The sequence below is a fragment of the Sus scrofa genome, unplaced genomic scaffold (genome assembly GCF_000003025.6).
Source record: "Sus scrofa isolate TJ Tabasco breed Duroc unplaced genomic scaffold, Sscrofa11.1 Contig794, whole genome shotgun sequence".
NCBI lineage: Eukaryota > Metazoa > Chordata > Mammalia > Artiodactyla > Suidae > Sus > Sus scrofa.
Window position 1 is genome coordinate 104,071 of NW_018085313.1, and position 18,259 is coordinate 122,329.

Below are 18,259 nucleotides of genomic sequence, written 5' to 3' on the forward strand. Positions count from 1 at the left end.
TATTTAAAAAGTACTATATATTACAATACAAACTAATTAGTTAAAGTTAATAATCATAAGACAGCATGGTAACCATTCACCAATGGATTTCCTATGACAGTGCCACCTAAGAACAATTTCATCACTCTCGGCAAGACTGGTCACATCCAAGTGGGCAGCACGGTGCCAGTGTGCATTCCGAGTGAGGCACTCTACATCTCAGACCAACCGTGAGTCTCAGAAGACAATCAACCTCAACTTACGTAGATCCTATTGCTTCTTTAGAAGCACACTGTGACCCTTGTTTAACTAATAAGTGTACAGGGTTTGTATTTTTACCTAAAGGATCTATTGTTGAATATTAAAATGGACAAAATGTGTGCCTAAGTTTCTTAACATCCCTTTTAAATATTATAAGCATGAACCTTCTGAGAGAATCATGAACCACAACCTGGAAACATTTTGTGCATAATGGAAATAGCCCGGAATGCCTTTTGAAATCCTTCAAGAATCTTTTACAAGCAGAAGCAATTTGTATTTCTAGAAGGGAAGGCCACTTGCTTACTTTAAGCAATTGAGTATCTCTTTGATGCTCACAATCTGTATCATGACAAATTCAAAGTACTGAACTGAGCTCTAGGGTTCATATTTAACAAACTTTTGTCACAAAATTAGTTACACTTTTAGAGCAAATTAAAGAGTTTATGGTTACTTGCTGTTAAATTAATAGGATGAGAAATCAACATAATGGTTGTGTAGCGAAGAAACTAGCAGCTAAGAAAAACAAGAACCATTTAGACTTTTCTGGCATGGGTTCGGGTATGATCAAAATCTAAGCAAGCCACTGGATGAAAAGTTGCATGTTATCCTGAACAAGAAACAATTTGAAATCATATCTAATGTTTGATTTAAAAAAAAAAAGCAGATCATAGGATGCTTGATCCAGTTCTTGAGACAAACAGACTTTGGTTTATCTCATTTGGAAAATATTCCAAATAATTTTAAAATTTAGCTGTTTAAATAATTTAAAATTTTGGCCTGAGTTTTGGCCTGAATGCTGCCCAAAAAAATTTTTTCTTTAATTTCACACACACACAGGGCAATGAAAGTAAAAAATTCTGTGATGTTCGATAATGCCTCTGATCATTTTGAGTAACGATATCCTTGATCACTTTGCTCTAAGCAGAAATCGGCACAACAGTGTAAATCAACTGCACTTGAATAAAAAAGAAATAATAAAGACACCCTTTGTCTTACTTAGTCTTAAACACAGAGGAATGTGATAATTTTCAGTTTGGAGGGCAAAATCCAGGAAGATTTGTGTCAAAAGCTTAGCGATGAGACTGTTGAGAGCTCTTCAGATTACTTCTTTATCTTTTACGTCTGTAAAGACAACTCATTTCAGAACTGGGCTTTCCAGACTCTGAAATATCAGGGCTTCCTAAAGGAAATACACACAAACATTTAAGCATAAAGAATATTGCGTGTAGTGGTAGGGGGAAAGTCACAGAAACATGTTCTTTTTACTAAACTACTTCACGTTTCCACAGCATGTACGTTCAGTATATTCCAGCATGAAGAATACTGTCAGGAACCATTAAGAAGCTCTGTTGAAGGAAGTACATATTACATGTGAAGTTTAGCGTGTACTCTATCCTTGATGTAAAGCATGCGCAATCTCAAGAGTGCTTTTTTCAAAGAAGTTGGTCAAAAGCTTTTCTTCTTTTCCCAACCAAGCAAATCTTTCCTGAAGAACAAAAGGAAGACAGCAAAATATTTTCACTTTTGTTCTAAAAGATCCTAAAAATGTAGACATGTATTTAGGACTGTCTTTGAGGGAGAAGTCAAAAAGGCTTCACTAGTTATTTTGTGACACAGCAGGTTAAGGATTCTGCATTATCACTGCAGCGGCTTGGGTTGCTGCTATGGCACAGGTTCGATTCCAGGCCCTGGAATTTCCACATGCCGTGGGTGCAGCCAGAAACAAACAAACAAAACCTTACCTATGATTTCCTTCACATTAGAGGTGTTCTCAGACCTGCAGAGTATAACTCCTATGCAACAAGTGCATCCTGCTCTAAGGGATAGGATTAAAACAAAATACATGCAAATCAGGAGTCCCCATGGTGGCACAGTGGTAATGAACCCAACTAGTATCCATGAGGACACAGGTTCGATCCCTGGCCTTGCTCAGTGGGTTAAGGATCCGGCATTGCACCATGAGCTATGGTGTAGATCACACACGCAGCTCGGATCCCAGGTTGCTGTGGCTGTGGTATAGGCCGGCAGCTACAGCTCCAATTCGACCCCTAGCCTAGAAACTTCCATATGCCACAGGTGTGGCCCTAAAAAGCAAAAAATAAACTAAATAAAATAAAGTAAAATAAAATAAAGTAAATGCAAATGAGAATTCTGGTTCAACAAATGTCTTACAGCTACCATAAATCCAATGTCTACTCAAAAGGTGATATTCAGAATTCCAATGACTTGGAAGAGTCCCAGAGGCCACTAGGGCAGGAGTGGGGTAGGGGTGGAAGAGGGGGGAGATGAGAGGAGTGAGAAAGAGTTTCCACTAAAGCACACTAAGAGACAGATACATAAAGTTAATCAATGTGATCCTTGATTCGATCTTTGATTTATTTATTTTTTGCCACACCCATGGCATGTGGATATTCCTAGGCCAGGAATCAAACCTATGTCACAGCAGTGACCCAGTCGATGCAGTGACACCACCGGATCCTTAATCCACTGCACCACAAGGGAACTTCCTCAATCTTGTCTTTGGGAAATACTCTCAGGAACATTGAGGAATAGGTCGCATTATACTCTGTAATATTTCAGGAAAAAATATTTTAAATGTACATTCATATTATATTATTATAAACAGAAGAAAATAAAATCCCCTGGTAAAAATTGACAATGTGAAATCTGGTGGTGCAATATACTAAGTCTCTATACCATTATTTTTGCCATAATTTTTATTATCTTAGTGGTTGAATTGTTATTTGAATATGATGGACTTAAATTTGAAAGTTTATTATGCTTGAAATCACTTGAAGCTGTCATGACATATGATAACCAGTGCCCTTCTAGCCCCACATTTGTAAAATAGAGATATAATATGCGAAGCTGAGACCAACAAAGGAAAAGAAAACGAGTGTATCTGGGATGGAAGCCGTGCTGGTTTCTGTAATTGTTGATAGCATGCTTGTGCCAATCATCCTGCACTGCTGAGACATACGCAGAAGAGATAACTGAGCATGTGTTCAGAGAATATGCTGCACAGGAATAGGCATGAGAGGAAGTGGACAAAAACTGGGAGACAAGAGCTGTCTGGAAGGGAAGGAAAATTTTACTGGGATAAAGAAGAAGCTGGTCCTTCACTGCATTTAGCCTCCATTCTTAGCTGAGAAAAGGCTGGATTCAGTGTCAGTTCTTCAGTAAAGTTGTCTGTGACTCAGATTCATGTGCGCTGGGTGATTGCCAATTTACTAATTCTTGGTTTTAGGTTTAGGGTTGGCAATGCTAGGATTTCGGACCTTCTAGATTACCCTGGGCATCGTTGGCCATGACAAAGGGCCTCAGAACTACAAAAATCTATTGTAGAGTTGTGGTCGTGGCCCAGTGGAAATGAATCCTTCTAGGAACCATGAGGTAGTGGGTTCGATCCCTGGCCTTGCTCAGCAGGTTAAGGATCCGGCATTGCTGTGAACTGGGGTATAGGTCACAGATGTGGCTCAGATCTGGCATGCTGTGGCTGTGGTGTAGACCAGCAGACGTAGCTCTGATTAGACCCCCTAACCTGGGAATCTCCATATGCTGCAGGTGAGGCTCTAAAAAGCAAAAAAATTAAAATTAAAATTAAAAATAAAAAATCTATTCTCATTACCCTGATTTCATCACATAAAAGTCAGTTAAACTTAAGCAAGTCATGTGTCTTCTTTCCTTCAGTTTTTGTTGTTGTTGTTGAAAAGCCAAAGTTAGGCTATTTATTTTCTCTCTCTCACTTTTTTTTTTTTTTTTTGTCTTTTTGCTATTTCTTTGGGCCGCTCCCACGGCATATGGAGGTTCCCAGGCTAGGGGTCGAATCGGAGCTGTAGCCACTGGCCTACGCCAGAGCCACAGCAACGCGGGATCCGAGCCGCGTCTGCGACCTACACCACAGCTCACGGCAACGCCGGATCGTTAACCCACTGAGCAAGGGCAGGGATCGAACCCACAACCTCATGGTTCCTAGTCGGATTCGTTAACAACTGCGCCACGACGGGAACTCCTCTCTTTTTTTTTTTGAAGTATAGGTAGGTTCAAATTACATAAATTGTAAGTATACAAAATGCAGTGATTCACAATTTTAATGGTTATACTCCATTTATGGTTATTATGAAATATTGGTTATATTCTATGTGTTGTACAGCATATACTTGTAGCTTATTTTATACACAATTGTTTCTACCTCTTAATCTCCTACCACCACGTTGCCACTCTCCTCTTTCCTCTCCCCACTAGTAACCACTAGCTTGCTCTATCTGTGAATCTGCTTATTTTTTGTTACATTCATTAATTTGCTGTATTTTTTAGATTCCACAAATAAGTAGTATCATACAGTATTTGTCTTTCTCTGCCCGACTTATTTCACGTACGATAATACCCTCCAAGTCCATCCATGTTGCTACAAATGGCAAAATCTGATTACTTTTTATGGCCATGTAGTATTCCATTGTGTACATATGTGTCTGTGTGTGTATATATATTCATTCCATGTGTTCCTGATCCGTTTTTCTGTTGATGAATGCTTAGATTGTTTCCATATTTTGGCAATTATAAATAATGCTACTATGAACGCTATGGTACATGTATCTTTTTAAATTAGTGGAGTTTGGGGGGATTATACTCAGGAATGGAATCACTGGGTCATAGGATAATACAGCTGTTCTAATTTACATTCCTACCAATAGTGTAGGAGGGTTCCCTTTTCTCTATATCCTTGCTAATATTTATTATTTGCATTATTTTTGATGATAGCCATCCCAACAGGTACGAGGCAATATTTCATTGTGGTTTGTGATACAACTGCATAAGATTCACATTAGTGGTTTGAAAAGTTCAAAACAATAAACACAATAATGTATGTGTTAATCTTTGGGGGAATTTTGGTAGCTGACCTTTGTTTTGGATTACAAATTAATTGGAATATCATGGTAATATGGCTAGGATTCGATATCATATATGCTATAATTATAGCATTCCAAGAAAAATATTCTATACAAATTTTTTAAATTTATGTTTTCAAGCAGAAAAGAAAGAAAACAGATGCGAAATTTCAACTTTTTTTAAAGTTAGATAGTCAGAGACTCGTGTATTACAGGAGATGTTGGAATTTCCATAAGCACAAGGTGGTTCAAAGAACTAAACTACATGGGGGGGGGAGTTTTTTTTTAATTCCCCCCTTTCGTTTGGCTTTTAGGGCCGCATCCATGGCATATGGAGGTTCCCAGGCTAGGAGTCAAATCAGAGCTGTAGACACCAGCCTACGAGACAGCCATAGCAACGTCAGTCCCGAGCCATGTCTACAATCGACACCACAGCTCACAGCAATGCCGGATCCTTAACCCACTGACCAAGGCCAGGGATCAAACTGACAACCTCATGTCTCTGCTGCACCATGACAGGAACTCCTATCCCTTTTTTAGTTAAAGTACAGTTTATTCACAATGTTGTGCCAATTTCTGCTGTACACCAAAGTGACCCGGTTCATACACACACACACACACACACACACACACACACATACATATACACACACACTTTTTTTCATATTATCTTCCCTCATGTTCTACCCGAAGAGATTGGATATAGTCCCCTGTGCTACACAGTAGGATCGCATTGCTTATCCCTTCTAAATGCAGTAGTTTGCATCTTACTAGCCCCAAATTCCCTCTCCATCTCCCACTCCCCCTACCTTGGCAACCACAAGTCTGTTCTCTATGCTTGTGAGTCAGCTTTTGTTTTGTATTAAACTATCATTTTTGCTTTTAAAAGTCTTATTTCACCCTGTGATGGTTCACTCTATGTGGCCCCAATTACTTACTAAAAATTCTTTTATATACACAGTCTCGGTTCTTCATTTCTTGGACAGTAGGTTAAGGACAAAGGCACATAGCCCATATTACCGTTTCTGTCGAGCTGGAGATAGAGAATCACAGACACACAAAGGCAGAGACATCAGAATCAGTGTGACTGCAAACCAACCAAGGAACTGAGGGGAAGTCTGAAAATGTGGTTTTCATTTTAAAAATTTAGGAAATAGGATTTGAATCAATTATATGAAAAGGTTAAAGGCCTCAAAACCACAACGGACAACACGATCACCACACAAAACTCAGGTGTTTATTTTATGTTGAATTGTCCTTTAACATTATTCCACGGGAGCTCCATATGGTTTCCAGTTTTAAAATGTTACATACATAGGACAATTCTTTCAGATAGAGAAGGTATCAATAACAAGGGTCACAAAACTATTACTGTAATAAAAATACATTCATTTCTTTGGAAAACATATGCCTTGATCTTCATAATGAACTTACTAATCAGAACTGTTCAAATTAGACCAATTTCCTTAAGAAGGAAAAACACTACATTTTCATATAGCTTTTATCACAACATTTTCCAATATATTTTCACTAATTCTTTCAAATACCCATCAGATTTATCAAGTCACTTTCAGACCCTAGTACTCGGTTGCCTCCGTTTTTTTTCTTTCTTTCTTTGTACTTGTTTGTTTTTTAGGTCCACACCCACAGCACATGGAGGTTCCCAGGCTAGGGGTTCAATTGGAGCTATAGCTGCCAGCCTACACCACAGCCACAGCAACACAGGATCCCAGCCATGTCTGCAACCTATACCACAGCCCACAGCAAAGCCAGATCCTTACCCCACTGAGCAAGGCCAGGGATTGAACCCACAACCTCATGGTTGCCAGTCAGATTCATTTTTGCTGCACCAAAACAGGAACTTCCAAAACTTGTTTTCTTACTATTGATGGCATAATAAAGAATACATGCCAAAATTCCTCTCAATCGTAACTATTATTCAACAAAAGAGTAAGTGTTGGAGAAAGGATTGAAGACATTTCACTGTATTTTTAATCAAATCAATGAGGATAAATTTTATGATGAATTCTGCCTAAAAAGCAAGAAATTAAAAGGCATATTCTAGGTTATTTAAAATTAATAAGATCATCTCTCCATAAGAATTACACTTGCTATTTTATCAATATTTAAAACAACTCCTCCCTTGGAGTTCCCGTCGTGGCACAGCAAAACAAATCCAACTTGGAACCATGAGGTCCGATCTCTGGCCTTGCTCAGTGGGTTAAGGATCTGGCGTTGCTGTGAGCTGTGGTGTAGGTCACAGACGCAGCTCGGATCTGGCATTGCTGTGGCTCTGGCATAGCTAGCAGCAACAGCTAAAATTAGACCCTTAGCCTGAGAAACTCCATATGCCACAGGTGCAGCCCTACAAAGACAAAAAGACAAAAAATAACATAACAAAACATAACGTAACACAGTTCCATGTGTCATTTTCAATTAAGAAAAAGGATACTTCTGTTTTATTAGGTTTGTGCCACTGCAAAAAAAAAATTAATACTGAATTTGATCTTGATTGGGGGGAGACAAAAATTGGGAGGGTGGGATTCACACATAAACACCACTGTGTAAAATAGATGATTAATGAGAACCTGCTGTGCACAGCACAGGAAAATTTACTCAATTGTCTGTAAAAACCTATATGGGAAAAAGAATGGATGTTTTTACATGTATGACCGAGTCACATCGCTATATACCTTCAACTAATATAACATTGTAAATCGACTACACGCCAATAAAATTAAATGGAAAAAATAGAATGATGGGGTTCGAAAAGCATAAACGGATGCTAAAAAATGGGGAATGAAAGTAAGATGAGAAATAGGAACATAGGTTAAAATATCTCCCCACAGAGTTCCCTGGCGGCCTAGCAGTTAAGGATTTGGTGTTGTCAATGCTGTGCCTCAGGCTCTATCCCTAGCACAGGAACTTATGCATGCTATGGGTTCAGCCAAAAATTAAAACAAATTTAATTAAATATTTTCCCACTAATTACTTGCTAATTACAAAATGAAAAGCAGTAGCCTTTACATTAGAAAAACCTGGCGGACATCACCATATAGCCAAGTAATCAATGTTAACATCTCCGATGTTAAGACAAACCAACAGCATGTGACTACTGATATGATGCTATGAATAGGACATAACGTTTCAGTCATATTCCTGCCAAAAAATGCACAGCCTGACCTTAACAATGAAGAAACAATGAGACAAACTCACACGGAGACAACTTGGACAGAAGAGCTGGCCTGCATGCTTCAAAAAGATCATATTCAAAGAAGATAAATGAACTGGTCCACATTAAAGGACGTCAAAGAGACATACTACCTAAATGTCTGCTTCTGAACTGGGAAAAAATAGCTGTTAACAACATTACTGAGACAACGGGAGAAGAATGAATATGAACTACGGGTCAGATGATAATATTGTATCCATATTAAATTTTCTACTTTGTTAACTATATACTGGTTATGTAAAATAATATCTCTGATCTTAGGGGAAAACACTTAAGTATTTACAATAAAAGGATGGGTTGTCTCCACATTAGTCACAAAAAGAGATGATATAGATAGATGAGAGGGAGATAAGGAGAGATGGGTGACAGATGGATACATAGACATTGATGATAGCTAGCTTGATGACTGATAGATAATAGAATAAATATTTCAGGCTGAATGTAAACTTCTGCTGACTCTGGTCAAAAGACTAATGACAGTTCTTTGTACCACTTTTGCAACTTTTCTGCAAATGTAATATTTTACCAGATTAAAATTTTTTAAGTAAATACAAAGGTTTTTTTCTTTTTACTTTTATGTTTCATCCAGATATTTTCCCTGCTGCAGAGAAACAACTTCTTAACTGCTGAATTCTTCTCACTCACCCGAGGGTGATGTCTGGGTAAATAGTAACTTGAACATTTTCTAGAACAGCTACAAAGGAAAATTTCCATGGAACATAATCTTTTAAACAATTAGCTTTAGTGTTCTTTTCAGCATTTTCATGCCATTTCTGCTTATCTGATTATCAAAAACACAATAATTGCAATCCAGATAATCTTACACACAGATAAAAAGATATGATGAACAACATAAACTCAATTATGATTTCAAAATTTTGACATAGGGTAAAAAATATTGAGCTTCAAGTAAATATTCTTATAGAAAGAACTTCATCTTCCGATTTGTTTCCTCACACTCATAGCTTATTTCTAAACTGAAAATTAAATACACATAGAGATACCAAAAAAAAAAAGAGAGAGACAGACACAGGCACATCCATTTATGGATACCTGTGATATGAACAAAGCTGAAATCCTTAGTTCACATGAATAGATCTGTGAGGCAGATAGGGAGAACAGTGGTAGAATGCCTCCTAAGGAACATGTAAATATAACTATTTTGAAAAGAGAAATATTTAGGAAAAGGAAGGTATAAACTCATGGAGAGAGCAAAGAAGCAAGGAAGGGTGTGGGATGGAGAAAACAGAGAGTAAACTGAATACTAGTACTTAAAGTTGGAAGTGCATATATGTCTATCACAGGGCTGAGGAACCTGAACAAAGGGCCTGAAGTAAGTTTCATGAAGAATTCTGAATGTTTAATGAAATCATTAAATGGCTGTTCATCATTTAATATATTGTTACTAGGGATCTTATGTTTCCTTTTCTTTAAGAAAAGATACATTTCATAAATAGCTATAACTCAAGTGATTTCTTCGTCTCTTTCATAGGACAGTTTTCCACTGTATTGTGACAAGCCATTTCCTCCAACCTCACACTCTTCCTTTCTTCTTGGCTCTCTCGCTGAATCTATAGCTTCCTTTTCCTAAAAATTTTCTCTTTTCAGATCAGTTAAATTCATGTGTCCTTTAAGAGGCATTTTACGGTGATACCACTGTGTTACAAATTTATGCTCCTTCTTGTGGACTATGAGTGCACTTTGGCTGTTTAAAGCCCAAAGAAGCAATAAATTGCTCTTCCTCTGCCCACCCCCCCCACCAAAAAAGAGGCATTTTATCAAGGTTCTCCCCCTGTACTTGACAGATCTATTCATGCGAACTAAGATTTTTAGCTTGCTTCGTATTATAAGTATCCCACCATTGAAATATCCCTCTGTCTCTCCGTGAGAGCTTTGCCTCATCCAATAATGTCTCATCACTTCTGTTTCCTCACACAGCCAATTCTTTCTCTCACACTTCCTAACAAACTATGGGAAAAAAAAAAAGAAAGAAAGAAAAAAGAAATGAAAAAACAGACAAACAAACAAAAATAATAGAGCCACCTCTGGTTACCTCTTTTGAGGTCTCTCACTTGCTCAAGTACCATTCTTAAAAAAGATGTTAGCACTAGATATTGAGTTTCAACAGGAAAGTTAGAAACAGTTTGTCCCCAAGCCTCTAAGACTTAAAACTCTTAATAAAATAATCAGATGTAAGTAGACAAAAGGTAGGAACTTTACAGGTAAGTTTATTTTTTACAAAGGAGTGGGAAAAAAGATCTCTACAAAGATTGTTGTCTTGTGCTGTGGAATGAAATATCACCTTTTCTTAAAAATAAGACATCAATGGAGGTACCGTCGTGGCTCAGGGGTTAATGAATCTGACTAGGAACCATGGGGTCACAGGTTCGATCCCTGGCCTTGCTCAGTGGGTTAAGGATTCGGCGTTACCGTGAGCTGCTGTGTAGGTCGCAGACAAGGCTTGGATCCCACGTTGCTGTGGCTCTGGTGTAGGCCGGTGGCTACAACTCTCATTTGACCCTGAGCTGGGAACCTCCATATGCCGTGGGAGCGGCCCTAGAAAAGATAAAAAGACTAAAAAATAATAATAAGACATTATTTTTAAATGTCCTTATTTTTAAATTTCTATGGAGGAAATAGTGACGGACATGAGTTTCGCCTCCCCATCCCCATATCATTGGTCAGCTGTCTTTGTTCTCATATTAGTCTTTCAATACCCTTACCTAGGGCATGCCTAACACTCAAACAACTCCTTTCACTAAATGCCCTTTCTGCATCTGATCATATTCCCTCTCTTTGCCCAGCTGATGCCTCTTTATGTAGGGACCAACCTGATCTCTGGTTTTCATCTCTTTCACATCACCAACATAAAGGGCTGGCTGGACAGATGCACCATAGAGTTTAGTCTACCGCATCACACTAGGAAAGCAGAGTCTGAAAATTACTATGGTTATCATGGTGACACAACAGAGAATTCTGAGTCTACTGAAAGTTATGGCTTAGCAGGGAAGAGGAGCTCATTAGAGCATTTAGTGTCTCAGAGGATAGACCCCTTCTCCTAGAGCAAATGGAGTTTTATGGAAACAAAAGAATAATGGGACATGCTTTCCTTGACTGGGGCCATTGGGAGGGTAAATCCCAAAGTGGTAAGTAATGCCCTTCAAGGAGTTGTCCTAGTTACAACAGTGTCTCAGGAATACCTTCAACATGATACACTGTTGCCTGAAGAAAACAATGACTCCATAGACCAACCTTCACTGATGAGCATGCTCATGAAGCTGTCTTTATAGGGAGGGGAACAGGTTGCCCTGAAATTTCTTCCCCAATTCCTCATCCTGCTAAGGGCCACATTTGAGGAATAACTTGTTAGAGGTGGTCTAAGTGGGGGAATAGGGAGCATGAGACATTTGAAAAATGGGATACATTAAAAACTAAATTGTACATTTTTACTATTAATTAGAGTTAATTGTCTCTGCCTAACATCTCTAAATGTCAAGGCCAAGTTTAGCCCTGCAAAATATTGAAAATAATCTTTGAAGACCATTCAAACTATAACTCAGAAGGTAACCACCAAAACTCTGAAAACTTAACATAACTATTTAAAATTTCCAAAACATCCTTATGAATAATTTCCCTTGAGGTCTTGCCAAGAGATTTGCCATAATATAGAAAAAATAAAATACGACTATATCCAGTAACTGACTTGTTAGTGTACCAAAAAAACAGTATATGAAGAGTTTATGAATTAAGAAACATTTTAAAATTATGATATTGTTTCTAGCTAATATATGACATCGATAGAAAGAAAATCTGGGTTTGGAAATTGTATTACAATAAGATTACATTTTTTTAGTAAGTGGAGTTGACTTACAGTGTTGAACCAATTTCTGCTATATAGCAAAGTGACCCAGCCATACATATACATACATTCTTTTCCTCATATTATCTTCCATCATGTTCTGCCACAAGAGACTGGGTGTAGTTCCCTGTGCTACACAGTAGGACCTCATCACTTGCCCCTTAGAAATATAAGAGTTTGCTTCTACTAACCCCAAACTCCTAGTCCATCCCACTCCCCCCTCCCCCTTGGCAACCACAAGTCTGTTCTCCAAGTCTCTGAGTCCGTTTCACTTTTGTTGAAACGTTCATTTGTGCTATATTTTAGATTGCATGTACAAGTGATATCATTTTAAAAATTGTGATTTTAAGAGAGCAATTGGGTATTTTGCTTTCTGTTTAAGAGAAGTACCAGAAAACAGTCTTTATGTGTCCTTGGTCCTGATTGTTGTACAAATTCAACAAGGAAAAGACATAAACATTTTCCACAGTGCTTAGTACATAATTACTCCATACATGTGAGCTACTATTACCATCACGGTGAATTTTAACTTGAACTGATATTTTAACAAACAATTCTGCTTTAATTCTCTGTTATGCTTTATTTCAGATACTTAAAATATTACACACACATAGAAAACCTACATTCCCACAACTCAGAATCATCAACTCTTACTTTTGTCATATTTATTTCCAGCATTTTCTGGCACCTAAAATATCACAGAGAAAATCAGTGTCCTTTCTATCACTCCCTGACCCAAAACCCAACCCAGAGGCAACTACTATTATGAGCTTGGCGTGTATCATTCCAGCTCCGTTCAATGCATATCGAATATTATGCATGTAATAAATATTTAAATATTAATATCATTACATGTCTATATATTCAGAATTTAAATTTTTCTATTGGGGGGAATTTAAACAGGGATCTGATACTAGCAGAATAACCCAGCTATCAAAAGGTGGGAAATGTCTGACCACCCGGGCTAGAGCAGTTTGTATCAAGCACCAATATTCTTCATACTTTGGTCACTAGATTGTAGGAGAATATTTAGCTCCTGTTAATCCATTGGATGTTTTCTTCTGGACCCCAAAGGTTGACCAGCCACTGAGGGATGGGGCTGGTGGTGTGGCAGAGATCCAGAAAAGAGAGGTCTGAGAGGAAGAAACACATGACTGCATGCAGATGGGAGTCAGGGTACGACAAGATAATGATGAACAGGTTGCCTATAATGTCATCAAGTAGAATATCAAGATAACCAAAAAGAGTATTACTTCCAGATGAGGTCAATTAGAAAAACCCAGGAGAACAAAGTAGCCTCAAGGAGTTGCACCGATTTTTTTCCATTGTCACTCATTTCTTATTATCTGGGGAGAGAGTCCCAGAAAAACACTGATTGCTTCAATATAATACGATGTGAAAGTGACTACTAATTATTTTGATGACTACTTTTTTAATTCTAACAAAATTTTAAATATGAGTAGTTCATATTCATAGTATACAGGCATCACATATTTGGCCCCAGGAGTACATCTCACTTGAATTAATATCTCATTGTGCATACAGTCTAGGATAGCAGTGATCTATAATATAGGCTATTCATCATATTTTGCTGTTGATTTACTTTTACTTTTCTCTTATATTACCTTTTACATTTATTTATTTTGCTTCCTAAGTGTTCTATAATTAACAAAAATAGAGGCAGACAGGTCCATTGCAATTCCTCAGAGACAGAACAAAACTATGTCCTGACCCTCTTGTTAGAAGAAAATACGTCTCAGGAGAAGGGAGGCATGATAAAGATTCAGAACAAGGAGAAGAAAGGAAGTGAAACATATTCATATTCCTTCTTTTCGGGATGAGAAACGTCCAAATATAGTATCATGTAATCAGCACAACCCTACACGCTTGTGTGTGTGGAGAGAGGGCATTGCTGGGAAGGACATAATGCTCTCTCCGGAGACACAATCTTCCTGGCATCAGACACGGTCCTGACGACAATAAAAGCTTCTCAGTGCATAGCCTTAGAAGTGAGGGCTGGGGAGCTTTACATCCTCTGAACGTGGGGAGGTTAGAAGGACAGCATGCAGACAAAATCAGGGAGTGGCTCCTCAAAAGCAAATACCATCTACTTTTTTTCCTCAAAAATGATGATTGAAGGTATGTGATATAACTGAGGTCTTAAGAGTGCTGTGGAAGATGGTGGATGAAAGCCTGAAAATGAATAGCCAGCATTCGAAGCATTATTCAGTTCTGGACATTGTTTTAATCAGTTAGTTTCTCCCCTCTCTGAAGACCATAAAAATTTCCTCAGTTTGCCAGTATCTCTGTCATAAAGGATAAGTTGTGACTTATGCTGTAAGTTGTTCTAAATTAATTATTTCACAAGAATTAGATACAGCTCTTGTTGTTGGGTAATTGGAAATGCCTGTATCACCCTGTACATGTTACACACATCGAGTGCTAAAATAGTTTCTGCTGGGTTATATTAAGGCATCACTCAGCTAGATATTAGGTCCTCGATGAAATAACTACGGATAAATGGTGGAAAGCAATGGGAAATCATCTCTGCCATATTCAATGGCCAGTTTATTTAAATTGTACCTATGATTCAAGCATTTTAGAAATGACCATTTCAGAATAATGGAGACTAATATTTACTGAGTTTTTCTTATATTCCAGGCACTGCACTAAGCATTTCAGGTAAAACATCTAGTAATGTATCACATGATTTCCTCTGGCCAATAGGAACTAAAGAAACAATTCATCATGACAATAGAGACTAATAAGGGACTGAGTCAGTTAAGGAACAGTTCTAGTTATGTGGAGCTGGCTCCAAATGAATCACTTCTGCTGGGTTATTTCCAAAGCAGAGCTGTAGACAAGGTACATGTCGTGGATCTTGGGCTGGGGAAGCTGGCACATGAAGAAAGCCATGAGCTATTGAAATGATCTTGTCTCTTTCCTCTATTTACTTTTTCATACATCCACCTATCACTGAAACTCCATCTCAAGATTTAAACCTGCAGAATCTTGTCAATGTTCAACGGCCACTTGATCTTTCATCACATTGAGTAGGCATCTACAAACACGGTGTATAATTGGGCAGGAAACTCCTATATCTTTAGATTAGTATCATGGTGCATTATTTGGTTGATGGCTGATTCTTAATATAGGTTATTTTTATAGACTGGCAATATTAGAGAATACTGCATATAGTGTCCAATGAGTTCGTTAACATGACATTTCTAAAGGGCAAGAGTTTCTGATGGTGATAAAGTGCATGTTAATTTCTTATTTTGTCTTTTGGTTTCTTTCTTTCTTTTTAGGGCTGCACCTACAGCATATGGAAGTTCCCAGGCCAGGGGTCAAATTGGAGCTGCAGCTGTCAACCTCCGTGACAGCCACCGCAAGGTAGGATTCAAGCCACATCTGCAACCTACACCACAGCTCACAGCAACGCTGGATCCTTGAGCCACTGAGTGAGGCCAGGGATCAACTCCATGTCCTCATGGGTATTAGTTGGGTTTGTTTCCTCGGTGCCACACTGGAATTCCAGGCACTCCTTAATTTCTTAGTTTGAATTCACAGTTGCCTCTACAATGTTGGCACATTAAAACCAAAGCAATTCAGCAAGAAAGAGGAAGGGCTTCATCATTCTTCCTTCACACCAACATGACAAATCAGAAACTTTAGCTCAAGAAATATGTACCAGGTGAGAGACAGAGAATGTTCATGCCCAACTATACTGCCTGAGATGCTCCTTCCTGCAGACCCCTGACACCTGCCTTGAGCCTCTCGCACCCTTTCTGTAGGCAATGATTAAAATTAACCATTCTTGGTGTGTACATAAAGCTGACCTCTACTACACCGATCTTAGGTCAACAGACAAAGGTCAAGATGGAGAGTAAATCCAGAAAACAGGAAGAGTACTGAAAAAAATCAGATTTTACCTGGTGTAGAATTATTCCAAGTGACAGGGAGGGAGGAGAGAACTGAACAATTTTGCTTGCATTCTCACCCCCAGGGAGACCTATATATTTATTTCTATATGATTTAATAATTATTTCTAGACAGAGTATCCGTCTTTGCCTTTTTAAATGTTTAGAAGCACTCAGAGATCTTCACTATCTTGGATGCCTTAGATTTTCAGCTGTCTCTGAAGTTTACCAGGTTTTAAAAAGTACTTACCACAGGAAGTCTTTTTAATACACCCTGTGGGTCTAAGACTATCACATGACTAGAGCAGGCATCAGCCTTTGTGCACTCAGCCGCACTGTGGGCCATCCACCAGTAGGTGTCTCTCATCCCAAGCCCTGATCCAACGCACAACATGGACTTTTGCTGTCTACAGTCTAAATGGAGCAAGATATTTAGGAAAAGAAATCTCCTTTTGTGGTTGGGATTTCCCCTCAGGCCTGCCATCAGAGTCAATGAGGAAACTGCAATTTGTTTCAGATACACGAAGACATGAGTAAGATACACATCTTTACACTTAAACAACAAACAGATGACAATCCTCATCCAGAATTTTCTATGCAACTGCATAGGCTATATTAAGAGTCAGGATAGCAAGAAAATATTTTGGGGAATTCCAGTCGTGACTCAGCAGTTAACAAACCCAACTAGGATCCATGAGGATGCAGGTTCAATCCCTGGCCTCTCTCAAAGTGTAAGGATCCAGCATTGCCAACAGCTGTGGTATAGGTCATGGATGCAAGCTTGGATCTGGTGCTGGCAAGGGTATGGCTATGGCTATGGTGCAGCACAAAGCTACAACTCCATTGGACCCCTAGCATGGGAACCTCCTATGTTGTGGGTGTGGCCATGAAAGCAAAAGAAAAATAAAGAAAGACAGAAAGAAATATTTTGGATTAAAAAAAAAGATAAACGATTGTCTCTGTTTTCTTTGTCACGCCTAACTGACTTGTGGTGCCACATGGAAAGAAGAAATATTAATTGTATTCATTAATAGCAAAAAAGGGAAATGTTTCTAAATGCTTTAATATAAGTGTAAATGCATTATAATAGAATACCTGATGTGTGAGCACATTTTTCATCAGTCATAGACGCTAAGGGTCCCCGTAATCATATACTGTTTGTTATTTCATATTTAACAGAATTCTGAACCAGTCCGTTTATTTCTGTTCTTTTTCCTTCTTTGTCTGAATCCAAGGACCTACACAGAAACTGAAAAATACTTTGAAAATACACTGTGCTCAATAAATACTTGTGAATAAATGAGTAAAGAAAGCAAGTCAGTGGCTAAGAATAGGAAAGAATTAGGTAGTATGGGATATTGATATTGAATGTAAATGAGTTGAGAGAGAATCAACTTTTCTTTGTTTATGATACAAAATTGAGATGAACTATAGTTTGTTTCAATTCTTCATTGTAGATAAAGAATCTACCTGACTGAAGTTAGGAACAGGGTCAGAGTAGACTGAATGAGTTTTTTTTGGTGCTACGCCTGTGAGGAAAGATTTCAAATTCTTTGATTCTTGATATGACAGTTTTTTTTTACTATCTGCTCATGTTTTAGCCACTGAGATTTCATCTACACACCCCCATGTACTTCTTCCTGGCCAACCTGTCTCTCTTGGAGATTGGCTACACGTGCTCTGTCATACCCAAGATGCTGCAGAGCCTTGTGAGCGAGGCCCGAGGAATCTCTCGGGAGGGGTGTGCCACACAGATGTTTTTCTTCGCATTTTTTGGTATCAGTGAGTGCTGTCTTTTGGCCGCCATGGCTTTTGACCGCTATATGGCCATATGCTCCCCACTTCACTATGCAACACGAATGAGTCGTGGAGTGTGTGTCCATCTGGCAATGGTTTCTTGGGGAGTGGGATGCATGGTAGGCTTGGGCCAGACCAACTATATTTTCTCCCTGGACTTCTGTGGCCCCTGTGAAATAGACCACTTCTTCTGTGACCTCCCCCTATCCTGGCACTTGCCTGTGGGGATACCTCCCATAATGAGGCTGCAGTCTTTGCTTGGCCACCCTTTGCATTTCCAGCCCATTTTTACTCATCATTGCTTCTTATGGCAGAATTCTAG

At 38.6% G+C, this 18,259-nt stretch overlaps 1 pseudogene; it reads left to right on the top strand.

The window, feature by feature from the left end:
- Nucleotides 1-93: 93 nt before the first annotated feature.
- LOC110259093 lies at nt 94-18,252 on the top strand (annotated as a pseudogene).
- Nucleotides 18,253-18,259: the final 7 nt, after the last annotated feature.